The sequence below is a fragment of the Bubalus bubalis genome, chromosome 16 (genome assembly GCF_019923935.1).
Source record: "Bubalus bubalis isolate 160015118507 breed Murrah chromosome 16, NDDB_SH_1, whole genome shotgun sequence".
In the NCBI taxonomy this organism is placed as follows: Eukaryota; Metazoa; Chordata; class Mammalia; order Artiodactyla; family Bovidae; genus Bubalus; species Bubalus bubalis.
This window is the reverse complement of record NC_059172.1, coordinates 25151330-25168298: the sequence shown is the minus strand read 5'-3', so window position 1 is coordinate 25168298 and position 16969 is coordinate 25151330.

Sequence of the window (16969 nt, the reverse complement as noted above, 5' to 3'; positions counted from 1 at the left end):
CCTGTTCTCCTTGCAGGTAACAGATAGGACTTCACCCTTGTTTCAAAACTGATGGGCCCTAGTTTTAAGGCTACAGAAAAACCCAAAGGGTCATCCTTCAACTCCTTTTTATCACTGAATTTTTCACAGGGTTGATGTTCTGTTCTTCTGTGCAGTTTAACACTTTAATCCAGCATTAAGCCCAAAATGTGCTTAATTAGTCATATTATATGCATCATTACCTAATCCAAATGCTTAGCTTCTGGAGGTATTTATAACACATTAAATTCCAATCTACACACTGGAAGCCTAAGTCAACATAATTATGCTAAAATCACAATTAAATATTTGAAGAGTAGTTGAAGAATCAGACAATTTTTTAGGTAAATTACAAATTTCTGTAAAGTCTGGAATGGTTAAGGGCTTTGAGTCATATTTCATGCCTTTGACCCTTTCTAGCAAGGGACTTGCTACCATTTATAAAAATGTGTCAATAATAGAAATAATATGAACTACATAATCCAGGGTCAGTGAGAATGGTTATATTTGCCCCTTTGTTATTATATTTACAAATTAACTGCTTTTTAGATGGACAGGCATCTGCATGAACCCACATAGAAGTATATGAAAAACCCTTCAATACATAAAAATTATATAATCTTATCATTCATCACCACTTATTATAAAAAATTAAGAAAAAGTTTGAATCATTGAATAAATAAAGACAGTCAGATTATTATTTTCAATTATATACAGTGATTTGAATAAATCATTTAACAAAGTGTTCCCAAGTAGAGATCCTCAGGGACCCACTTTAATGAAAACTGAAAATGCCTCTGTAATTAGCAATCGTGTGCATTAAAATTTTACTTTCTTAAACAGTTTAAATGTGCTTTCTGCCAGGCTTGCCTCATCTTAGTGATAGAAGGATCCTTTCTCACCTGGTAATGCTTGTGACAATCCATCACCTCCCTCTTCTACTACCCCATGGTGAGCAGGAGTGTTATCCATGCAAAAACATGATGGTAGATATTTGATATTGAAGATCCCACAGGCAAAATATTAACTTGCCTATATCAGAGATAACCTGACCCCCAAAATCTTTTTTCCTTTCTTTGAGCATATTCACTGATAAAAGTTTCAAGTGTAAACTTTAACCAAGAACAATTCTTTCACATTCCAAGTTAATAGGGACATATAGACAAGCTTTTTTAAAAATTATTTTGTTCATTTATTTGGCTGTGCTGGGTCTAAGTTGCAGCACGTGGGATCTTTGAGCATTGTTGGAGCACAGAGGATGTTTTAGTTGTGGCCTGTGGGATCTAGTTCCCTGACCAGGGATCGGACCTGGTCCCCCTGCCTTGCAAGTGTGGAGTCAGAGCCAGTTGACCACCAAGGAAGTGCCTTGACAAAAGTTTAAGTTAGAAAGCTTGGCAGTCACTTTCCTCATCATGGAATGACAAATTAATTTTATACTATAAACCTTACAGTATTTCTTCCCTTGGCAATAACTGAGTTGTGTCTGAGGATACAGATTCTCGCCCTGGCTTCCTGAGTCTTGTAGACTTGACTGGGTCATTTAACCATTTGTAACCTAGTGTGTGGAGAAGGCAATGGCACCCCACTCCAGTACTTTTGCCCGGAAAATCCCATGGATGGAGGAGCCTGGTAGGCTGCAGTCCATGGGGTCGCTAAGAGTCAGACAGGACTGAGCGACTTCACTTTCCCTTTCCACTTTCATGCATTGGAGAAGGAAATGGCAACCCACTCCAGTGTTCTTGCCTGGAGAAGCCCGTGGATGGAGAAGCCTGGTAGGCTGCAGTCCATGGGGTCGCACAGAGTCGGACACACCTGAAGCGACTTAGCAGCAGCAGCAGCAACCTAGTTTGAAGGGGGCAAGGACTCTGTCCTGTACACTGCTGCATCTCAGTGCCTAGAAGGGTATCTACCCTACACATTGAACAAACAAATATATCAAACCTTCTGTATCTCTTTATAGGGAGAGTTGACAGCAGAGCCCCCCAACTGGAGTGACCTATTTTATTAATAGCCCTAGTTGGTTGCAGGTCTGCTGAAATCCTGTTCCCCTACCCCAACCTAAGGGCGGCAGGGCAGGGCCTGAAGCAGCTGGAACCCTGGCGGTAATTTCTGAGGAGCTTCTTCCGTTAGTTCCATGGCTCCACAAATAAAGTGCTGTCATTTTCTATGCGTGCCATGATGCGGAAAACACTGGGAAGCACTTATTTAGAGCAAGAGTGATAAACACTAAATGTCTACAGGGACCAGGCAGGTAATTTGAGTGGAATCAAGCTGGCATAAGTACCTGTTAATTGATAGGTTGAGCCCTGGTTTAGAAAGCAAGTGCAATGAATATGAAAATGTTTTGTCAAACCGAAACTGATCACAGAAACTTAAATCCTGAAGGCATCAGACACAGACATAGAATGTGGAAAGTGAACATCTTTGTGAGATTATTGATATATTTCTGATTTGAGTTACATGAATATCAGCATCTAGAACGTGCAGACTTAGAATCCATACTTCCGCCTGTCAGTTTTATCCCCTATCCTTCACCATTTTTGACCCTCATTTTTTCCATGCTTATTTCACCTTTTCTATTACTAATCGAAGTTCATTTCTTTCACTTCTATTCCAAGCTTGTAGACGTAATTGCACACACTGATTTGTGTCAAAATTTTTATTTTGTGCCCTCAATGTGTTTTTTGTTCATGATACAATTCCTTTTCCCCCCATCTTTTATATAAGAGCCTAGAAAACACCATGCCTTATACTAAAATCTTAGGAAATAGATTACTATAACATAGTTTGTGTCTTGAGAAGCTCATAATCTAGTAGAAGGAGAGCATATGATAAGCTTTAGTAGAAACAATAATGAACTTTTCTTGATCTCTAATTGGGTACTAGAAATTATTCTAAGCAAGTTTTCATTTATTATTTCACTTAATCATCATGAAATACATGTTTAGACCCTCTATGCTAATCTAAATGTTCTGAAAGCTACCATAAATTCCTATGGTTTCCTGTGTATTCCAATGCCAGACAGGCTTGGTACATTTTCATGGTGTGTTCTTGCCATATGCACTCAGTTACCCTTCCAATCCTGATCCTTCTCCCATACCAAACCCACAGGTACCTACATAGCTATGATCTATGTATCTGTAAGGGTTTATTTTGGTCTGGATATGGCATGCTTCCATAGTTCAAGGATGTCAGTGAATCTCAGTTATACACATAAACTATAATTTATTAAGATATATCAACAAACAAGAAATTCTCCACAGACTATCTCCAACACTCACAGTAGTCCTGCAAGGTAATAATAATAATCCTACTTCAAAAATGACACCAGGGACTTCCCCAGCAGTCCAGCAATTAAGACTCTGTGCTTCCACGGCAGGCAGCACGGGTTTGATCCACAAATTAAGATCTGGCATGTCATGTGGTGTGATAAAAAAAATGAGGCTAAAAGAAAGTAGTCAGCTTGTCCAAGTTCACATAGATGGGCTGTGGTGGTTTAATCAATAAGTCGTGTCCGACTCTTGCGACCCCATGGACTGTAGCCTGCCAGGTTCATTTGTCCATGGGATTCTCCAGGCAAGAATACTTACTAGAATGGGTTACCATTTCCTTCTCCAGGGGATCTTCCAGACCAAGGGATCAAACCCTGGTGTCTGAATTGCAGGCAGGTTCTTTACCGGCTAAGCTATGAAGGAAGCTTTCATGTAAATAATAAGTACCAGAACTTGGATTCATGTTTATATTTGACTTTAAAATCTAGGTTTAGCCATTGCTTCTCTCTTACTTAAAGTATTTTAGTCCAGCCATTTGTCAGATACTAATAAACCCATCTGCAACTTCCCCTGGCAAGTGATAAAACATACCTTCAAACGAAAATGGCAAGGTTTGTTTTTCATCTAGAGACACCTTGGTCAGCTCTGGGTCTTTGGAAGTTCAAATATCATAAAGTTGAAACCACCTTTAAAATGAATTCCTTCTTCCAATGAGGATATTTAGATTCTGTTCCTTGACCTGTGTAGACATTGTTTATGTTTCCTTTTTTAGCAAACCTTTTGTCCCTCTGAACTTCCCTTTTTTTTTTTTTTTTAAGAATAACTATCTCTATTTCTTCATCTCATCTTCATCAGAGTTTCAATTCTCTTTCCTTTCCCTGTTCCTTTCAGAACACGTTGAAGGTTAATGTACCAAGTGTGATGTGCTCAGCGAGCTCTTCATCCTCTTCTGGTAACAGATTCTGCTTGCCCCCACACTCTGTGCTGCCACTGGCCATGAAAGTGATCATAGGATGAAATCATGGCCAACCATATTACCCCATCTCTCAGATAAAAGTGACTGGGACAAAGGTTTCCATATGGCTATAGCATGGACAAACAGAATTCTCAGAGATTGTCATCAGGCTGTTGGGCCAAAAGAAGCTTTCTATTTTCACTGGAACAGCTAATCTAAGACTCTTAATAGAAATGTCCTCTGCCAGTGGAGAAGGCCTATATGAAATAACAGAGGATAAAACCAACATATAAAATGAGTAGTGATAAGCAAATAGGAGAAACTGGCTCTGAGACTCTATTTTCCATCCTTCAAGTCAAGGTTTTATCAGCTCTTTCTCCAGGTTTATAGGTTAACTGAAAACTCTTGTCAGCTCTATAAATAAAAAATTCCCTCCTTGCATATGAAGTCTCTGACATTGACAAAAGGAAAAAAATCCTAATAGGTGCACCCCATATTAAGGTCTAGAGTTTGGAACTGAAAATATTGGGAAAAAAAAAAAAAAAAGCATACCACTTCCCTTTCTTCAGATAATCTTATTCTACAAAAAGATGTAAGAATCTTTTCATTTTCTCAGCAGCCATGTCAACACCACCAACTCAATAAGCTTGCTAAAAAAAAATATTAATATCTATGAATCTTATATTTAATCTAATGTACTAATGAATTTACATTCTATTAGAGCCTGAGTCTATAACCCAACATGTATTTTTTTCTTTCTACAGCTTCATGTACTTTGCATATTTGAAAAGCTTATACTTCCTGACTCTAGCTTGGTGACCTTGGACCCAATCTTATAATTTAGGTAATGTTAAAATTTGAAGACTATCTCTTTGATTATTGTGAGTATAGAGTTCATGTCAAGGGATAATCACAATGCCTAACATATAGTAGATGCTCAAATGTGATAGCTATTTTTAAAAAGAAAGAAGAAAAAAGAAAGAGATCTTTGAAAAACAATAGAAAATTGTGCTCTAAGATTTAATCAGTCAAGTAACTAGGATCTTTGATATGGTTTTTAGGCACTCTTAAGTCTATTTCCTTGAAGATTATCGAGGTTATGTTTCTGTTGTGACTGCCAAATGCCTTGCTTAATCCAGGTGAACATAAGCCACTTTTTTAGAATTTTTATCCAAAGGAGAATGAAGCTATACTGACCTGACTCATCCTTTGTAAACTTTTCCTAGTCCCTGCTGATCTCCATGTCTATTTCTAAATGTTTGCAAAGCATTTCTTTCTTTTTTTTCCTTTTTGACTATGTACATTTTTCTTTATTGATGATACATGACCAGGTAGGGCTCCCTAATGGGCTCCCTTTTCTTCAGGAAGTCTGGCATGGAAACTTTTGAGGTTGGATGATTCTCAGTGTGTTGGTGGACTGAGCTGGGGCAAAGGCTCCTCAACAGCTGAGGACCTCTTTTTTTCTTCTCTTGTTTTCACTGAGGCTTGTGGTTCAGGGGGTTCTTATTCCTTAAAAACCACATGGACCATAAAGCCCACCACCCTTTTGCTCTAGCCAAACATGATCATTGTCATAGCAGGAAATGTGCTTGACAGAGCAGTCACTGAGGGAGATCCCAGCCCCAGCATCAAAGGTGAAAGAGGATGTATCACTGTTAAAATTACAGGAGGCAGCCTGTTCCTCTGTGTCATCCAGGATGCCCTTTAGGGGACCTTCTGTTGCCTGCTTCACCACCTTCCTTCTTGATGTCATCATGTTTGGCAACTTTCTCCAAACTGTAGGTTAGATCCATGACACACGGGAGCTGAGACATGGGATGCCATGCCAGCCAGTGAGTTTCCAGTTTAACTCAAGGAGTGACCTTGTTCATAGTCTTAGCAATACCCATAGAAGCAGGGAAGATGGTCTTCTGGGAAGCCCCACAGCCAGCATGCCACAGCTTTCCAGAGGAGCCATCTGAGACTTTCTTTGTGGCAGTGATGACATAGACAGTGGCTTGAGTTGCAGGCATCATGAGTTGCCAAAGTCATCCTGGGTGACCTTGGTCAGAGGGCCAGGCAGCTGTTGGTAGAGCAGGCATTGCTGACAATACTGGCAATATTGAGGTTATGGTCATAATTCTCATGATCTATGCCCAAACAAGTGGACAGTGGCAGGAGGGACAGGGATGATGATGACCCTTGGGCTCCATACTTTCAGTGAGTCCCAGCGTTCTCCAAGTTAATGAAGACATCAGTGGTTTCTACAACATATTTAGCACCATCATCACCTCATTTGATGTGGGTGCTTCCAAGCACCCTATCTTGCTCTTGGAAGAAGGAGGTGGGCTTTCCATTGATGACAAGCTTCCCATTCTCAGCCTTGATTGTGGTATAACTTGCTATGGAATCATATTGGAGCATGTAGACCATGCAGCTGAGGTCAGCGAAGGGATCATTGATGAGACAATATCCATTTAGCCAGAATTAAAAGCATCCTGGTGACCAGGCACCCAATATAGCCAAATCCATTTACTCTGACCTTCATGACTATGTCTCAGGGATGTGGCTAGTATTACACTAGAAGAAGCAACTGTCTGTCAAAGAAGGAAGAGCAAAGAGCCCATTTCTTTAATAATTATGAAATTGTGCTTAAGATCCATGTCAGACTTTAAAATTTGTATGTAGCTAATCACTGTCTTTTTTAAAAAACACAATAGGAACCACCACTGTTTACTGGCAGCCTTGCGGCACCAAGCCCATTTGTCTATGATGGCTCAATACCACTGAAAACAGCACAGTAATTTCAAACACAAGTTTTTAGTAGCCTGAAATGTAGCCTCATTTAATTCAGCTGATGCTTTTCTATAATTCATCCAACTACCCATAATGGGAAGCTCCTCTTACCAATAATGCTCAATATGCATATTTTTATTCTGAAGATCATTCTCAATACATAAAAATTATGGATATATAAAAATATATGAATATGTATATAATTTTATTAGTTCATAAAAGAAATCATTATGTGTCAAAATTTCATGTTTATCTTATTGCCCTTGCTCTGGAAATTGGTATTCATGCATCTGGGTTATAAATGTCATTCCCTGCTTGTTCTCAATTGGTTTCATGAGTGAATCACTGGGCACCACCTACACTTTGTTCTTCTGTTAGACCTGCCGTCCTCCATAATAGCAAAAGCGGTCTCAGAGGCTTATCTGTGTATTTTTTCCCTTTCCCTCCACATTCAATTTAATCATTTGATTATTCCAGATAGAGTTTAGACAAATATAGTCTTCCTTGCTCTTATGAAAGTCACTCTGAGTTTGTCACATGAAGCTTTACCTTAGAGATACCTATATTCATATATATGGTCAATAGTTATAATCAATCTCTGTTCATTAACAGTTCGTAATTTATTAGTATTCCTTAAGACACTATTGTTTTCAATTTTTTAAATGTTTTTCATAATTGAATCACATTTTTGCCTTGCATGATGTTAAGTCAACAACCTTATCAAGTTAGTTTTTTTGGAGGGGGGTGCAGATGACACCACCCTTATGGCAGAAAGTGAAGAGGAACTCAAAAGCCTCTTGATGAAAGTGAAAGTGGAGAGTGAAAAAGTTGGCTTAAAGCTCAACATTCAGAAAACGAAGATCATGGCATCCGGTCCCACCACTTCATGGGAAATAGATGGGGAAACAGTGGAAACAGTGTCAGACTTTATTTTTCTGGGCCCCAAAATCACTGAAGATGGTGACTACAGCCATGAAATTAAAAGACGCTTACTCCTTGGAAGGAAAGTTATGACCAACCTAGATAGTATATTGAAAAGCAGAGACATTACTTTGCCAATGAAGGTTCGTCTAGTCAAGGCTATGGTTTTTCCTGTGGTCATGTATGGATGTGAGAGTTGGACTGTGAAGAAGGCTGAGCGCCGAAGAATTGATGCTTTTGAACTGTGGTGTTGGAGAAGACTCTTGAGAGTCCCTTGGACTGCAAGGAGATCCAACCAGTCCATTCTGAAGGAGATCAGCCCTGGGATTTCTTTGGAAGGAATGATGCTAAAGCTGAAACTCCAGTACTTTGGCCACCTCATGAGAAGAGTTGACTCATTGGAAAAGACTCTGATGCTGGAAGGGATTGGGGGCAGGAGGAGAAGGGGACGACAGAGGATGAGATGGCTGGATGGCATCACTGACTCGATGGACGTGAGTCTGAGTGAGCTCCAGGAGTTGGTGATGGACAGGGAGGCCTGGTGTGCTGCGATTCATGGGGTCGCAAAGAGTTGGACATGACTGAGTGACTGATCTGATCTGATCTGATCTGATATTGTCTGTCTTTCTGTTTAGGCTAGGTGCCTTAGACATCTCAGTAAAAGGAGTATTTCATCGTATAGGACACTTTTTTTTTTTAATCAAGTTAAGTGCATATTAGAGAGCTAACAGGGAAAAAAATGAAATTACAACTCAACAAAATCATATATTAAAGTTATCTTAAGAAAGGATTATGATAACTTTTTATTGTACATTAGACTGTGTGCTTCCCCCTACTTTTCTTCCTTTATCCTTTCAGGTGGCCTGGTGTGGGTGCTAATGGGGTTCAGGATAATTACAATTACCCCTCATTATTATGTTCTTTGTATCTTGTAACCTAACCCAGGTTGAGCTGCTCACTGTTCACACGCCAGTTCCAGAGGCAAGTGTTGGTAGAAAAGAAAGATGCTTTAATCAGAAAAGCTGGCAATCTGAGGAGATGGTGACTTGTGTCCAGAGACCAAGTCCAAAGATCCTGCTGCTGCTGCTGCTAAGTCGCTTCAGTCGTGTCCGACTCTGTGCGACCCCATAGACGGCAGCCCACCAGGCAATCCATGATGATTTTTAAAGGGAAAAATGGAGGGGAAAGGATCCCAGTGAATCATGGAGGCAGGAGATTAGGTCCTACATCTCCACTGTGTGCAGACTGACTGGCTGTCTCCTTAGATATTATCTTGCCCCAGTGATCTGCCTGCAGGATTGCATTGGGGGGATTTGGGGGGTTACTTACTTCTTCATTTCTAGGAAAAGAATCAACAGGTTAGCCAAGGCATTGTGTGTATTTAGGAGAACATAAGTCTGGAGTCAGTTTCAATAGCTTAGTGATCATATTCCTTATTATGTTCTTTTAAGGTTAGAGGGGAACAGAAATGGGCGAACAGGAAAGAGGGGGAAGAGCTGCTTCCATTGTAACCTCCTTCACCTCTCTGCTTGCTTCCCCTCCTCCACAGATTATACAAGGGGGCAAGTATAATGCTGGGCTTCCCAGGTGGCACTAGTGGTAAGGAACCTGCCTGCCAATGCAGGGACATGTAAGAGACCCACGTTCGATCCCTGGGTCGGGAAGATCCCCTGGAGGAGGGCATGGCAACCCACTCCAGTATTCTTGCCTGAAGAATCCCATGGGCGGAGAAGTCTAGTGGGCTACAGTCCAAAGGGTCACAAAGAGTCAGGCATGACTAAAGTGACTTAGCACGCACGCAAGTATAATGCCACTCATTGTCACTACTTGGAAGTTTAAAGCTTTGATACAATCAACTAAAGCATCAAATACAGAATACAAAGTATCAGCATAGGTTATATCCGAGTGAGTGTGTGTGTGTGTGTGTGCTCAGTGATGTCAGACTCTAAGATTCCATGACTGTAGTCTGCTGGGTTTCTCTGTCCATGGGATTTCCCAGGCAAGAAGATTGGAGTGGGTTACCCTTTCCTACTCCAGGGGATCTTCCCAACCCAGGGATTGAACTCGTATCTCTTGCGCCTCCTGCATTGGCAAGCAGATTCTTTACCACTGTGCCACCTGGGAAGCCCCTGTCTTCAAAACTTACCTGCAAATTGGTCAGAAAGAAAAGAAAAAAGAGAAGAAATATTTTCTAGGCATATTTCTTCCCTCCTAAAAATCTGGGTCTAGTTTTTCTGAGTGAAAGTGAATGAAGACTCAACACTAGGAAAGATGGTATTTGATTTTTACCTCCCTTTCTTCCCAAATATCCTTCACTGAATTCAGATTTAATTATTTAATCTAACCTTTGGTAGTAAACAGATACACTTTTGTTCCCATTTTCTGGTTATTGTATCCTGATTTTTCTTGAGAAAGTTCCACTTTCCCATTTTCTCACTCTATGGGATCCAGATGAAGATTGAACATAGGAATGGCTTCCCTCTGCCTACTGAGATTGGTATAGGGATGGACACTTGACTGAAGTTGGTCCATTTAGAACTAATACTGGCCGCTTCTGATAAAAAGACTAGAGAAGCAACATTCTTTCTCATGCGGTTGCTAAGACAGTATAATGCAAGTTTAGAAGCCTTAACATCTATTTTGCTGGCAGGAGGAAGTATGAAGGAAGCCCACAAAGAACAAAGCATAGCCTAGGGATCAGAAAAACAAGTCTTAGTCTAGATGAGGACTTTTGAGCACCTGGATTCAGCTACTCCTAAAGCCACTTATTTCTAAGAATCTTGAGCTACATAATATATTAAAGTACTATTTTTTTGTTTAAAGGTTTGGAAATGGAAGGTTTCCTGTCTCTTACAAATGAAAGAGTCCTGCCTTGTATATAATTTTCCTCCCAAAACATCTTCTTCATTTTCCTGAACATTGAAAAACATCTGCTATTTGTTTTTCAACTTTGTAAAAAAAGTACACTTATAGACCTGTTTGTCTCTATTGCCTCTTCATATTAGCTTCATTCTCATGTCATGCTTCAAAAAGTACTACTGTATTCCCTGGACCCTGAAAAAGTGATTGACAGAATAATAGTACACATTCCTTCACATTTCTGTATTTCATATATTGGAATTTTTCCACTCACAGGAGCCTTTAGTTCATCATATAACTGCTCAAAGTTATTTATCTGATTTATATATCCTTTTTTAGTTATCTGATTTATATATCTTTTTTTATATACACCTTTTTAGTTTATTTATATATCCTTTTTCAGTCATTTTACTCTAACCTTTATACATAATGTAAAAAAAAGGCCTTGTTAATTGAGAAGGAAATTAAAATCAATGTCTGCATTATGAGTGAGGGGAGCTTTAGAAGCTCAGTGTCCTAAATATCAAGAACTGATTTCCTTGCCTGCCAAGACTTTTGCCTCATTATTTAAAGTTTGTAGTTCCCTTCAAATTAAATTTTAGAGTACTAAAAGTTTTATAGTTTATTCATGTATTTTTAAACATTTAAATATTATTTATCCAATTGTTGATTATTCTTAATGGCATAAAAGGGTGTCTATTTTTTTAATTCACTAATTCTGTTTTTTGAGGCAAAACCTCAGGATGCTTCTACTCATATTTCCCTTGGTATTATTCCTTCCCTTCTCCTCCTACTTTCCCTCCCCCTCCTCCTCCTTCTTCATCTGACTAGATTGATTCAAAGAGCCTTGTTTTACATTTTAATTACAATACATTTCTTTTAAAAACTGATAGTAAAATAGCAGTGTTTTTCCTATTCATTTCTTTGAATTTTCCATAATTTATATCTCAATGAGCTGTTATCATATACAAACAGCCCGGACCCTTGAGATGTTCTAGGATGAAGATAATTTCTACACATTGTGATTGTTAATAGAGAATTTGGTGTACAACACATTCTTTACAATGCAGTGAAGATAATTATAATTGGGGACACAAAATACAACCTGCCTCAGCCAGGAAATTGTTCAGAGACACATGTTATTTTTATGGGTCTCCTCTGGAAAGGGCAGGCCATGTCAAGAACTTACATTTGATATTAAAATATCAAATTACCAAATGATAACACCTTCAGGGAAACATGCTTAACTACCTATTCAAATTATATTTTAAACATTTCCCTCCAGGTGAGAATATATCATTTTTAATATCCTGAGGCAGTTTGTCAAGTTGGTTAAAAGGGTGAGAAGCTATTAAGAAAAAGCACATTTTTGAAAAGGACACATCATCTCTGCATTGTGTGTAAATTATGGTAGCAGACCAAGTCCAGAAACCTTTACATGGAAGGAATAAAGAAGAAAAATTGTTGTGATGAATCGGGTGGGAAATGCAGTGGAAGTGTGACAAGGGGTCTTTTTTAAATTGTGGGAAATGTCCCTTTTGAGAAGGCTGAATGTGGAGAGGAATCCAGAGAGAAGAGAAATGCCAGGACATATTACCTTTCTTTTCAATCAATGTAAACGATACTGTACTGAGCCACACTGGTCCCTCTTCAGGGCTGATGCCCTCATTTGCTGGGATATGGCTGTTGACAGCTCTTACCTGACAATCCCTTTCCCAAAATCACCTTAGGCCAGAGAAGGCTGCTTCTAGTAGAGCAGCCTGTATCCAGTGACTGGTTGATTTTATTTTGGGGGGCTCCAAAATCACTGCAGACAGTGACTGTAGCCATGAAATTAAAAGACTCTTGCTCCTTGGAAGAAAACCCATGACAAACCTAGAGAGTGCATTAAAAAGCAGAGACATCACTTTGCTGACAAAGGTCTATCTAGTCAAAGCTATGATTTCTCCAGTAGTCATGTAGGGATGTGAGAGTTGGATCCATAAAGAAAGCTGAACGCTGAAGAATTGATGCTTTTGAACTGTGGTTTGAAGACTCCTTGAGAGTCCCTTGGACTGCAAGGAGATCAAACCAGTCAATCTAAAGGAAATCCACACTGAATAGCTGAATATTCATTGGAAGGACTGATGCTGAAGCTGAAGCTCTAATACTTTGGCCACCTGATGTGAAGAGCCAACTCACTGGAAAAGACCCTAATGCTGGGAAAGATTGAGGACAGGAGAAGAGGGCAACAGAGGTTAAGATGGTTGGATGGCATCACTGACTCAATAGACATGAATTTGAGCAGACTCAGGTAGATAGTGAAGGACAGGGAAGCCTGGTGTTCTGTAGTCCTTGAGGTCTCAAAGAGGCGGATACTACTTAGCGATTGAACATCAATGACTTGTTGATCCCTGAGGCTAGAGGCCAGGGCTCCTTAATGAAGGGAAGGCTAACTCTGGAGGGCTTTCACAGCTCCCCTGTAGGGACCGCTGCACCATTTGCTGAAAAAGAATCAACTTCTCTCTGCCCAACATTGCTTCCTTCCTGTCCCTTGCCCTCCCTATGTGCAGATCCTGGGTTCCTTAAGCTTCTTGCATGTTAATCTCCAATACAGAATCTTCTTTCCAGGAAGCCCAATCTTCCATAACCTATGAAACTGTTTCTCTGGTTACTAATGTTTATTGAGTGAATATTATGGGATAATATATGCACTTTGCATGCTCACTTGCTTCACTTGTGTCTGACTCTTTGAGACCCTATGGACTGTAACCCACAAGCCTCCTCTCTCCATGGAATTCTCCAGGCAAGAATACTGGAATGTGTTGCCATTTCCTTCTCCAGAGGTCTTCCTGACCCAGAAATTGAACCTGGGTCTCCTGCATTGCAGGCAGATTCTTTACTGCTGAGTCATTGGGGAAAGACTATATGCACTTTACACAGATTATTTATTTTGATCCTCTTGGATTCCAAGCCATCAGAGCTAGCTATGTAATGATAATGGTGTTCTCATGGAATATGCCTGCCCAACAGACCAGACTTGAATATTGTCCACAAAGAAAGCTGTTGTTTCTTTGCTTAAAACTCTAGTGCTTTTCCATCACTGTTGGATTAATATATAACATCTGACTGTGTGCTCTTAACCACTCATCTGTCTAATTTCCTTCTACTCCTACCTTGCCCTATAGGATGATCCATACGCTGTAACTTGGAACTCAGCAAACCCTTTTCAACATCATGGCCTTTGAAGATGCCATTCTATTGTTCAATGATGGATAGGGGAAAGATATGTGTGGTAGGTTACCTAAGGTGAAGGACCATATCTCTCTTATTTACCACTGTGGCTTCAGTACCAATCTCTGTACTTGGCATTTATTAGATATGTGTAAAATCATAGTAATTTCTCCGATTTTTCACTACTTGCATTTTTAAACATAATATTTAAAAAAATGAAAAAAATAAACATAATATTTCCTGCCCTTTCCTTGCTAAGATGAACACACATACACGTCCTCATACAGACATGTATGTATATGTAGGATGTGTGTGTGTGTGTGTGTGTGTGTCTGTGTTTTTATAAATCTTCAGATTCATGTTCAAATTAGCTTTTTGTCTTAGAATTAACAGTCTCTTTGAGCTGACTTTCTATATCCCTGTTTTGATTTGAAAATAGAGACTATATCCAAGATTTCAGTATATGCCTCATGGCTTCCTCTAGTTACATGACTATGTTGCCATTTCCAAAATCTTTGGACAATTAGATTTAATCATTTGTTTCTACTATACACAAGTGTTACAATACACAAGAGCTTGTACCTATAAAACAAACTATTTTCATATTTTCAATTAACTTTATTTCATAGGATAGACCAAAGAAATACTTGTAAGATGAGTAAGCCCTTCCCAGACTGAAAATTAAAAAAAAAAAAAACCTTAAACAATGATAATGGATCTTTAATTTCTTTAAATATTTTTATTTCTCTGAGTTCTCAATTGGTTTGAAGAGTTGGGTACAAGTTACAATATTTCCAGGATAGAAAGCTAGTGTGGCCAGGTGGGCTTGATTTTCTTTAGTCTTTCAGGAAATGACAAAATGTTCAACCTTTTGAGAAAACTTAACTTTATGTTCCTGTATTCAATGCTGACACTGCTAAGAATGAATCATTAAATGTGAGAGGAAGACTAAATGCAAAAATATTTAATCAACTGTCCTTTCCCAGTACTTCATTTATTTTAAAAAAATGCTATTTTTTGATACACAGAATATATTTCAATGGCTAGGATATAATAGGACTGAAAAGGTATTTGTCAATTGTTGGAATCAATTTATAAAAACATTTTGCATACCTATAGTGTTGTAGCCACACGTTCCAGGAAACAAACTCAGAGAGACAATGCAGATAGTGGAGTGCAGTTTAATATACTGGCACACCCAAGGCAGAGTCTCCTCTTAGCCAAGGACCCCGACCAGTTTTTGTGAAAACCTTATATACCCTACGTGTATGTGCTCAAACCCACCTCCCCAAATTCTCTGAAACTAGTCTGGACAAAGGAAAAGAAAGATATAGTTAAAGTTAACCTGTGATTTGTTAACCCTACCCTTAAGCCTAGGTAGTTAACAGTGGACAATTATCAATAGGTCTGTGGTCATACCCCAATAATCATAATAGACTTTATGATTCTATTCTGTTACACAGATAATTAGGGTATTCTTTTAGGCGACAGAGAGGCTAGGTACAAGCCCTGGGGCTCTTCCATCTGGGGGCCTGGTTTTCCAGTTGGTATGTCGTTTCCATAGATACTAGGCATAGAGCTCAAAGTCTACAGTCCGGCCCAAGATGGAGTCCTGCTTTCAAGATGGAGCCTGTTCTGTCTGATTCCTCCTTCAACGGACCCAAATATTGATGACTGAAATGGTACCTAGAGGGAATGGGAAGGGGAGGTTCTTCATTAGTTAATAGATGAAAGATTTCTTGTGAAGTGAAATGATAGCACTCATTACATACTTCAAAAGGAATTAAATTCAATATGGGAGGAAAAAACAAGCTCATTCCTTTTGTAAATCTATGAGCTTTAGTTGCATGAAATAATAACCATGCTTACATAGAATTCAATTATGAGAGGCATTCAGTTAGCAGATTTATGTTCCCAGTTTTACTTTGGAGAAAAATTAAAAAAAAAATGACAAACCAATGAAATAATATATGTAGGGTTCATGTTGGATGTCATGTCTGGATATGATGTTATATGGAGTCACGTCTGGATGTGAGAGTTGGAGTATAAAGAAAGCTGAACACCAAAGAACTGATGCTTTTGAACTGTGGTGCTGGATAAGACTCTTGAGAGTCCCTTGGACTGCAAGGAAATCCAACCAGTCCGTCCTAAAGGAGTTTAGTCCTGAACATTCATTGGAAGGACTGGTGCTGAAGCTGAAACTCCAATACTTTGGCCACCTGATGTGAAGAACTGACTCATTTGAAAAGACCCTGATGCTGGGTAATATTGAAGGTGGGAGGAGAAGGGGACGACAGAGGATGAGATGGTTGGGTGTCATCACCGACTTGATGGACATGAGTTTGAGCAAGCTCTGGGAATTGGTGATGGACAGGGAAGCCTGGCATGCTGCAGTCCATGAGATCACAAAGAGTCAGACACGACTGAGCAACTGAACTGAACTAAGCTGATGGTTCATGTTGTTGATTGATAGTTTATTCCTAAAGTGTAAATCTATACTACTAAAAGCATATTTATGTATTCTATACTAGACAATGTGGAATGACACTTGGGGTGCTTTATTTTTTGAAGAAATATTCTGAGTACATAAGATATGCCAGATGTTGAGCATATCACCATTGGATTAAATGGTGAATTAAAATATATATCATCTCTATCTTCATAGAGCTAGGGGCTAGTAAAGGACATAGACATAGGAAAAATTTATTTTGAAGGATTAGGTAAATTAAAACTCAGTCAAGCTCTGTATGGAAAGTTACATGATGCTTTAAGAGTATGCAGTAGAGTCATTTGACCTAATTAAGAAAGTAAGTGAAAGCTTTCTCAACAAAGGACAAGGAGATTAAGAAGGATTCAACTGTTAGTTCAAGAAAGAAGAGAAAAAATTCTTAAGAGATGAGCTTTAGAAAATTCCCTGGTAGTCCAGTGGTTAGGACTCTATGCTTTGACTCCCCAG